The 11,000-nt window shown below is 37.9% G+C and overlaps 1 non-coding gene across 1 annotated transcript; it reads left to right on the top strand.

The window, feature by feature from the left end:
• The first annotated feature begins 2,478 nt into the window (after window positions 1-2,478).
• On the top strand, window positions 2,479-2,586 carry LOC148576948 (small nucleolar RNA R71). The gene has a single exon (XR_015903701.1). It is a non-coding gene; the product is annotated as a small nucleolar RNA R71 (small nucleolar RNA).
• Window positions 2,587-11,000: the final 8,414 nt, after the last annotated feature.

Genomic DNA, 11,000 nt, shown 5'->3' with positions numbered 1-11,000 from the left:
GGAAGAATGGAGGGTTATATATAGGGATGGGAGGGGGAGTAAAGGTTCGGCCATTTAGGGTGGGTTTGGGTGGGAAATTGATTTTGAATTTTGAAGGTAGGTGGAGTTTATGAGGTAGGTTTATGGGGAAGAGTGGATGGATGTGAGTGGTGAAGTGGTGATGGGGAAGAGAGATTGAGGTGATTGGTGAAGGGTTTTGGGGAAGAGTGTTTATGGGATTTTGTGAAAGAGGGGTGAGAAGAAGTAAGTGGAGGTAGGTGGGGATCCTGTGGGGTCCACAGATCCTGAGGTGTTCAAGGATTTACAACCTTGCACCAAATTAGGCATGTAAAATGCCCTTGCACACAACTCTGGGCGTTCAGCGCCAGGTTGGTGCCCATTTTGGGCGTTCAACGCCCATTTGTTGCCCATTTATGGCGTTGAACGCCAGAACCATGCTTGTTCTGGGCTTTCAGCGCCAGCTCCTCTCCAGGGTGCAATTCTGGCGTTCAGCGCCCAGATAATGCCCATTTTGGGCGTTCAGCGCCCAGATACTGCCCATTTTGGGCGTTCAGCGCCAGAACCATGCTCTGTTCTGGCGTTGAACGCCAGGCAAATGCTTCCTCCAGGGTGTGATTTTTTTTCTGCTGTTTTTGATTCTGTTTTCAATTTTTATATTTATTTTGTGACTCCACATGATCATGAACCTATAAAGACATATAACTAAGAAAAATATAGTTAGATAAAAATTGGGTTGCCTCCCAACAAGCGCTTCTATAATGTCAATAGCTTGACAGTGGGCTCTCATGGAGCCTCACAGATGTTCAGAGCATTGTTGAGACTCTCCAACACCAAACTTAGAGTTTGGATATGGGAGTTCAACACCAAACTTAGAGTTTGGTTATGGCCTCCCAACACCAAACTTAGAGTTTGACTGTGGGGGCTTTGTTTGACTCTTCTTTGAGAGAAGCTTTTTATGCTTCCTCTCCATGGATGCAGAGAGAGATCCTTGAGTTGTAAACACAAGGTTATCCTTATTTAATTGAAGGATCAATTCTCCTCTGTCCACATCAATCACAGCTCTTGCTGTGGCTAGGAAAGGTCTTCCTAGGATGATGGATTCATCCTCTTCCTTTCCAGTATCCAGGACTATGAAATTAGCAGGGATGTAAAGGCCTTCAACCTTTACTAACACGTCCTCTACTTGTCCATAAGCCTATTTTCTTGAATTGTCTGCCATCTCTAATGAGATTTTAGCAGCTTGCACCCCATAGATTCCCAGTTTCTCTATTACAGAGAGGGGCATGAGGTTTATCCCTGAACCAAGGTCACACAGAGCCTTAAAGATCATGGTGCCTATAGTACAAGGTATTATGAACTTTCCAGGATCCTATCTCTTCTGAGGCAATGTCAGTTGATCTAGATCACTTAGTTCATTGATGAACAAAGGAGGTTCATCTTCCCAAGTATCAATGCCAAATAATTTGGCATTTAGCTTCATGATTGAGCCAAGGAACTTGGCAGCTTGCTCTTCAGTAACATCCTCATTCTCTTCAGAAGAGGAATACTCATCAGAGCTCATGAATGGCATAAGGAGGTTCAATAGAATATCTATGGTCTCTAGATGAGCCTCAGAGTCCTTTGGTTCCTCAGAGGGAAGCTCCTTATTGATTACTGGACGTCCCAGGAGGTCTTCCTCCTTGGGATTCACGTCCTCCTCTCCCTCATTGGGTTCGGCCATTTTGGTTATGTCAATGGCCTTGCACTCTCCTTTTGGATTTTCTTCTGTATTGCTTAGGAGAGTGCTAGGAGGGATTTCAGTGATCCTTTTACTCAGCTGGCCCACTTGTGCTTCCAAATTTCTAATGGAAGACCTTGTTTCATTCATGAAACTTACAGTGGCCTTAGATAGATCAGAGACTAAGTTTGCTAAATTAGAAGTATTTTGTTCAGAGTTCTCTGTCTGTTGCTGAGTGGATGATGGAAAAGGTTTATTATTGTTAAACCTATTTCTTCCACCATTATTAAAGCCTTGTTGAGGCCTTTGATCCTTCCATGAGAAATTTGGATGATTTTTCCATGATGGATTATAGGTGTTTCCATAAGGTTCACCTAAGTAATTCACCCCTGCTATTGCAGGATTTTCAGGATCATAAGCTTCTTCTTCATAAGAAGCCTCTTGAGTACTGTTGGATGCAGCTTGCACTCCATTCAGACTCTGAGAAATCATATTGACTTGCTGAGTCAATATTTTGTTCTGAGCCAATATGGCGTTCAGAGTATCAACTTCAAGAACTCCCTTCTTCATAGGCGTCCCATTATTCACAGGATTCCTTTCAGAAGTGTACATGAACTGGTTATTTGCAACCATGTCAATGAGTTCTTGAGCTTCTGCAGGCGTTTTCTTTAGGTGAATGGATCCACCTGCAGAAGTATCCAATGACATCTTTGATAGCTCAGATAAACCATCATAGAATATATCCAGATGGTCCATTCTGAAAGCATGTCAGAAGGACACTTTTTGGTCAACTGTTTGTATCTTTCCCAAGCTTCATAGAGGGATTCACCTTCTTTCTGTCTGAAGGTTTGAACATCCACTCTAAGCTTGCTCAGCTTTTGAGGAGGAAAGAACTTGGCTAAGAAAGCCGTGACCAGCTTATCCCAAGAGTTCAGGCTGTCTTTGGGTTGAGAGTCCAACCACACTCTAGCTCTGTCTCTTACAGCAAAAGGGAAAAGCATGAGCCTGTAAACTTCAGGATCTACTCCATTAGTCTTAACAGTATCACATATCTGCAAGAATTCAGTTAAGAACTGAAAAGGATCTTAAGATGGAAGTCCATGAAACTTGCAGTTCTGCTACATCAGAGAAACTAATTGAGGTTTCAGCTCAAAGTTGTTTGCTCCAATGGCAGGAATGGAGATGCTTCTTCCATGTAAATTGGAATTAGGTGCAGTAAAGTCACCAAGCATTCTCCTTGCATTATTGTTGTTGGGTTCGGCTGCCATCTCCTTTACTTGTTCGAAATTTTCAATAAGGTTGTCTCTGGATTGTTGTAATTTAGCTTCTCTTAGTTTCCTCTTCAGAGTCCTTTCAGGTTCTAGATCAGCTTCAACAAGAATGCCTTTTTCTTTGTCCCTGCTCATAAGAAAGAGAAGAGAAAAAGAAAAGAAGAAGAATCCTCTATGTCACACAGTAAAGAGGTTCCTTATTGTTAGTAGAAGAAGAGAAGAAGAAGAAAAAAATTCGAACACAGATAGAAGAGGGGGGTTCGAATTTGGTGAGTGATGTGAGGAAGAGATGTTAGTAGATGAATAAATAAATAGAATAAGATGAGAGAGGGAGAGGATTTTTGAAAATAATTTTTGAAAAAGAGTTAGTAATTTTCGAAAATAGTTTTTGAAAAATGTTAGTAATTTTCGAAAATTAAGATTTAAAAAAATTGAAATAATTAGTTAATTAAAAAGAAATTTTGAAAAAGAGGGAAGATATTTTCGAAAATTAGAGAGAGAGAGAGTTAGTTAGGTGGTTTTGAAAAAGATAAGAAACAAACAAAAAGTTAGTTAGTTAGTTGAAACAAATTTTGAAAAGATAAGAAGTTAGGAAGTTAGAAAAGATATTTTGAAATCAAATTTTTGAAAAAGATAAGATGAGAAGATATTTTTGAAAAGATATGATAAAAATTAGTTTTTTTGAAAAAAATATTTGATTTTTAAAATCACAATTAATGACTTGATTCACAAGAAATCACAGGATATGATTCTAGAACTTAAAGTTTGAATCTTTCTTAACAAGTAAGTAACAAACTTGAAATTTTTGAATCAAAACATTAATTGTTATTGTTATTTTCGAAAATTTGATATAAAAATAAGAAAAAGATTTTTGAAAAATATTTTTATAATTTTTGAAAATAACTAAGAAAAATGAAAAAGATTTGATTTTTGAAAAAGATTTTGAAAAAGATAAGATTTTTAAATTGAAAATTTGATTTGGCTCATAAAAACAATTAGATTTTAAAAATTTTTGGAAAAGTCAAATCTAATTTTCGAAATTTTGAGAGAGAAAAAGGGAAAGATATTTTTTTGATTTTTGAATTTTTAATGAAGAGAGAGAAAAACAAGAAAAATGATGCAATGCATGAAAGTTATGGATCAAAACAATGAATGCATGCAAGAATGCTATGAATGTCAAGATGAACACCAAGAACACTATGAAGATCATGATGAACATCAAGAACCCATTTTTGAAAAATTTTTAATGCAAAGAAAACATGCAAGACACCAAACTTAGAATTCTTTAATGCTTAGACACTAAGAATCCAAGAATGCATATGAAAAACAAGAAAAGACACAAAACATGCAAATGCAAAGATCAAACAAGAAGACTTACCAAGAACAACTTGAAGATCATGAAGAACACTATGAATGCATGATTTTTTCGAAAAATGCAAGATGCACATGCAATTGACACCAAACTTATAACATGACTCAAGACTCAAACAAGAACACAAAAAATATTTTTGATTTTTATGATTTTCTAATTTTTTTGTATTTTTTCGAAAATTATTTGAAAAACAAAAATAAGGATTTCAAAATCTTTAATATGAATTCCAGGAATCTTGTGCTCTTTAGTCTAAAGCTCCAATCAAAGGGTCAGACATGGCTTAATAGCCATTCAAGCTTTAGAATGGATTTACATCCATTGAGGTGATTAGTTGAAGACCAATCCCAAAGGAGTTTGGATATGGCTTTTCAGCCAGATAGGATTCAACATGTTACCATGAAACTCTAGAATTCATTCTTGAAAGTTTTGAAGCCATAGAATAATTTATTTTTGAAAATATTTTTATTTTAAAAATTTTTTTTCCGAAAACAAAGGAAGAAATTTTGAAAGATTTTTGAAAAATTTTTGAAAAGAAAACAAAAAGAAAATTACCTAATCTGAGCAACAAGATGAACCGTCAGTTGTCCAAACTCGAACAATCCCCGGCAACGGCGCCAAAAACATGATGCCAATACCATGGTTCACAACTTTGCACAACTAACCAGCAAGTGCACTGGGTCGTCCAAGTAATACCTTACGTGAGTAAGGGTCGAATCCCACGGAGATTGTTGGTATGAAGCAAGCTATGGTCACCTTGTAAATCTCAGTCAGGCAGATATAAAATAGTAATGGGGTTTTCAAAAATTAATAAGAAGGATAGAAATACTTATGTAGATCATTGGTGAGAGTTTCAGATAAGCATATGGAGATGCTTTCATTCCTCTGAACCTCTGCTTTCCTGCTGTCTTCATCCAATCAATCTTACTCCTTTCTATGGCTGGCTTTATGTAAGAATGTCACCGGTGCCAATGGCTACTTTCGATCTCTCTCGGGAAAATGATCCAAATGCTCTGTCACAGCACGGCTAATCGTCTGGAGGCATCACCTTTGTCGTTGGTTGCATTCTATTCCTCCCTGTGAAAATGGTCCGATGCGCTGTCACTGCATGGCTAATCATCTGGAGGTTCTCGATTATACTGGAATAGGATTTACTATCCTTTGGCGTCTGTCACTACGCCCAGCACTCGCGAGTTTGAAGCTCGTCACAGTCATTCAATCCTAGAATCCTACTCGGAATACCACGGACAAGGTTTAGACTTTCCGGATTCTCATGAATGCCGCCATCAATCTAGCTTATACCACGAAGATCCCAATATCTCGGACTCGGTCCCCTGTATTAGTAATCTAAGAGATACTCGTTCAATAGAAGGTAGAACGGGCGTGGTTGTCAGGCACGCGTTCATAGGGAATGATAATAATTGTCACGTTCATCACATTCAGGTTGAAGTGCGAATAAATATCTTAGAAGTGGAATAAGTTGAATTGAATAGAAAATAGTAGTACTTTGCATTAATCTTTGAGGAACAGCAGAGCTCCACACCTTAATCTATGGAGTGTAGAAACTCTACCGCTGAAAATACATAAGTGAAAGGTCAAAGCATGGCCGAGAGGCCAGCCCCCAAAACGTGATCACAGGATCAAAATACAATCCAGGATGTCTAATATAATAGTAAAAGGTCCTATTTATAATAAACTAGCTACTAGGGTTTACAGAAGTAAGTAATTGATGCATAAATCCACTTCCGGGGCCCACTTGGTGTGTGTTTGAGCTGAGCTTGAGTGTTGCACGTGTAGAGGTCCTTCTTGGAGTTGAACGCCACCTTTTGTGCCATTTTGGGCGTTGAACTCCACTTTGCAACTTGTTTCTGGCGCTGGACGCCAGAATTGGGCAGAGAGCTGGCGTTGAACGCCAGATTGCGTCATCTTAACTTGGGCAAAGTATAGACTATTACATATTTCTGGAAAGCCCTGGATGTCTACTTTCCAACGCAATTGGAAGCGTGCCATTTGGAGTTCTGTAGCTCCAGAAAATCCATTTTGAATGCAGGGAGGTCAGAATCCAACAGCATCAGCAGTCCTTCTTCAACCTCTGAATCTGATTTTTGCTCAAGTCCCTCAATTTCAGCCAGAAAATACCTGAAATCACAGAAAAACACACAAACTCATAGTAAAGTCCAGAAATGTGAATTTAACATAAAAACTAATGAAAACATCCCTAAAAGTAACTATATCCTACTAAAAACATACTAAAAACAATGCCAAAAAGCGTATAAATTATCCGCTCATCAAGGGGCTTGGATGGCTTTGATGGAGTAATACTCCCTTTGATCTATTTGAATTTGTGTAAGGATGGTGGCCATATCCCCAAGTGCCTTGGTTAGACTTGCTTCAGAGGGGGACGGTTCTACCACACCCTTAAGGGGGTTATTCCTCACTCTTGTGTGTTGCATAAATTCGGTGACATCCTTTATCAAATCCCAAGCTTCTCCTTCCGTCTTGTTTTTAGAAAGGGACCTGCCACTATAGGCGATAAGCAATCTTCTATCTTCCGCACAAAGACCTCCGGTAAAGTAGTTAATGAGCAAGCGAGTGGTCATTCCGTGATGTGGACATGACTCCAATAGCCTCTTGAACCGAGACTAATACTCATACATGCTCTCTTGGTCTCTTTGCATTATGCCCGAAATCTCTTTCAGGATGTACTCGGTCTTCTCTGGTGGGAAGATCTTGTCAAGAAACTCTCTTCTCAAGAAATCCCAATTAGTCACAATATCATCCGGTAGCGAATAAAACCATGTTTTTGCTTGTGCTTCAAGAGAAAAAGGAAAGGCAAAAACCATGATGGCTACCTCATCGGCTCCATGCCTTCGAGCCGTAGAACAAGAACATGAAAATCCTTCAAATGTCGGATGGGATCTTGACCCAAAAACCCATGATACTTAGGAAGTAGATTTATCAAGCTACTCTTCAACTCAAAGTTTGGATCAAGGTTAGGATACCTTGCTTGTAACGGTTGAGGTATGATATCCGGAGCTCCTTGCTCATGCAAAGTGATCCGGCGTGGCTCCGCCATGTGTGGCTCACCTGTAGGATGCAAAGATGTATTAGTAGTGCCAACAGAAGAATAGGAAGTAGCGGACTCCAAGTCACCCTCGGTGGCGTCTAGTGATTCGGTGTTTTCCTCAAGAGAGGCCGAAGTACTAGGCGTGTAGTCCAATCGCCTTCTAGCTTGCCGAGTGTGTAACAAAGTTCTTTCAATCTCAGGATCAAAGTTGGCTAAGCTAGAATTCGGTTGAGACCGAGTCATCAAACTTGAAAGTCATAGTACAATTGCAAAAGAAATTTAAACTCTAGCTAAGTATTGAAAGAGCAAAATATCTACAGTATTCACATATTCACATAACCAATATCAAGGCATATGTTGCAACCATTCCCCGGCAACAACGCCAGAAATTTGATGCTCTCTCCAAGGGTGTATTGGTAAATTTTTCTTTAATAACACCTCGTTGTGAGTATAGCTTTACCAACAACAATCCTCGGGAGATCAAATTTAGAAGAGGGATTTGGTTGTCACAAGTTCAACCCCAATAGAAATAACCAAAGTATTCAAACCTCGGATCGTCTCACAAGGAATGGGCAAACATGTACTTCGACATTGGTTAGAAATCTGGGGTTGTGAGTTATGAACATGAAAATAAATGGAAAAACTTAACAAGCAAGTAATCTTAAATTGCAATAAACGAATTCAACTACGTAAGCAAAAATTAAGCAATTCCAATGAACAAGCAATATTCTACTCAAGTTTACCCAATTCCCTTGACCTAGGCCAAGAGTGAGAAGGAACTACTCCATAATCAAAGTGAACAATTCGTCGAACACTTGGTAAGCACTAACAAAAGACATGTTCAAAATCGCAATTAAATTGAATTCTACAAAAACCCACGAACAATTATCAATGTACAATCAAACAATCAACAAGAGTAAACATAGAAATCATCAATGTAACATCAACAAAACAAGATCCACAACATTTATGAAATGGGTAAAAATGACAATTGGCAAGAATCATAAAACTATCACTAGATATAAGCAAGATTGTAGCAAGGAATTTAAATTGAACAATTAAAACTGTAATCAACAAAATCCAATTCACAAATCAACAAGGAAAAATCAAAATGGAAACTAGATCTAGAGAGGAACAAGGGTTTCTCTCTCTAGAATCACCCAAGAACCAAAAAAAACTCCTAAAATTATGTCCTAGTGTCAAAATGAGTTCTCTCTCCTTTCCCCCTTAGCATCCTTGGGTCTTTTTCCATGCAGAAACAGCTTGAAATTGGGCCTCCTTGGCCTCAGAAATCGCCAGGCACGATTTCTCTTAATGAGGTCACGTGCAGCTTCCCACGCGTGCGCGCCAGTTGTGCGTGTGCGTCGATAGAAATCTTCCAATCTGCGCGGATGCGTCCATCCTTACGCGCCACTTCTAGTCAGTTCCATCCAGGCGAGCGCGTGGAGTGCGCGGGCGCGCCGATGCTGCTGCTCCCAAGACTTCAATTCTTCATGTTCCTCCCTTTTTGTACATGCTTTCTCCCTCTCTTCTGAGTCATTCCTAACCTATAATTCCTGAAATTACTCAACACAGATATCACGGCATCGAATGACAATAGAAGAGGATTAAAATATGGCAATTTTAAGGTAAAATAAGCATGTTTTTCATCATAGAGCAATATTGGGAAGTGAACACAAAACCATGCATTTCTTGTAAATAAGTGTTAGAAATATTGATAAAATTCCCCAAAATAAGCACAAGATAAACCACAAAATCGGGGTTTATCATTTTCCCTTGTTAATTTCTTGTTATTACATCTTAATCTTCTTAGTTTTTCTTGATCATTTCCTTTAATTTGTTGCTTTTATGTTCATGAACCTTGTTGGATCTCAATTTTCTTTAATGCAATTTTTATGTTTCCATGTTCTTTTATTGCTTATCTTAGTTGTTATTATTGATTTCTTGCTTGTGGTAGTCATGGGTTTCCTTTAATTCTTGCATTTTATGATGTTTACTTTTCTTGCACACTAAGTGTTTGTTAAAATGTTTCTTTTAGTTTTTGAGTAGTTTTCTTTGCTCTTGGCCTAGGCTAAGGGAATTGAGTGACCTTGAGTCATTGGGTCTCAATGAATTGGTGATTTGAGAACCCTTGGTGATCAATTTGATACTCATTGACACCAACCCACTACTAATCTAATTAGTAGATAGGTTGGGACTTATGGGTTGACGTGATCAAGCCTATTTGACGTACTTCAAGCCTAGGAGTAGATATTACGTACTTAAGGCTTTTGGAAGTAGACTTAATAGGTTGGCCTCTCATAATTATCAATATATGATTTGTAGACAAGGATGGTGATCTCAATTACCTATGTCTAGCCAAGAGTACTTTTCCTTTATTTTATTAGTTCTTGTCATTTTACCTTCTTGTCATTTAATTTTTCTTGCCATTTACTTTCTTGTAAAAATATAAAACCAACCCCCTTACACCCTTTATAGCCAATAATTGAGCATTTCATTGCAATTCCTTGTGAGACGACCCGGAGTCTAAATACTCCGGTTATAAATTCAGTGGGGTTTGTACTTGTGACAACTCAAATTTTTGATTGGGAGGATTGTTTGTTGGTGTAGAACTATACTTGCAACGAGGATCCATTCATTTGAGGAAATACTAGACCATCGAGCAAATCTCATCAATCAAAATGGCGCCGTGTTTGAATCCTTGATTAGTCTAAGATCTCACCTAACATATACACACTTTATACAATTTTTTGAAATTATGCCTAGTTTCCCATAAATTTCCCACTTTCTTATTACATACTCATGTACCAATTTTATTTTTGATTTTATCCCATGTGCATTGATTTTTCTATTAAACTTAATAATGGGGTAATTTTGTCCCCTTATTTATTTAAGAAATTTTTTTTTAATCTGAAACATAAACACAACATATATCAATGCACATGGTATTTTAATTTAAATTGGTTTCACATGAGCATGCTCCCAAATTTCTGATTATTTTATTAATTTAATCCTTTTCTATCAACCCATGTTCCCATGTTTCCCCACACTTAGTGGATACACAATCTCTATCTTAAGCTAACCAAGGATTCAACTTGGGATTTTTAGTTTGTTTTTCCACTTAAGGCTAGTGATGTGGTTATAGAACAGAATAAATGGGGATAATAGGCTCAAGGGGGCTAACAAGGGTGATGTAAAAGGTAGGCTTTATTTGGGATAAGTGAGCAAAAATTCAAATAATGGCCTCAATCATATGCAAGTATGTAAATACATTCTATATTGGACATATAGACTGAAACAAAGTAAAGATTGCAAGCATAGAAAAGAAGGGCGAAACACAAATGAATGAAATTTATGGTTAAATGTAACTATACAATTAAGCTAAAAAACTCACGGGTTGTGTGAACGGGGGTGGTTGTCAGGCACGCGTTTATAGGTTGAGAATAGTGATGAGTGTCACGGATCATCACATCCATCATATTGAAGTGCGAATGAACATCTTAGATAGAAACAAGCGTGTTTGAATAGAAAACAGAAATAATTGCATTAATTTATCGAGACACAGCAAAGCTCCTC

The sequence above is a fragment of the Arachis ipaensis genome, chromosome B1 (genome assembly GCF_059453495.1).
Source record: "Arachis ipaensis isolate K30076 ecotype BB chromosome B1, ASM5945349v1, whole genome shotgun sequence".
Lineage (NCBI taxonomy): Eukaryota > Viridiplantae > Streptophyta > Magnoliopsida > Fabales > Fabaceae > Arachis > Arachis ipaensis.
This window is presented reverse-complemented; position numbering and strand designations above follow the sequence as displayed.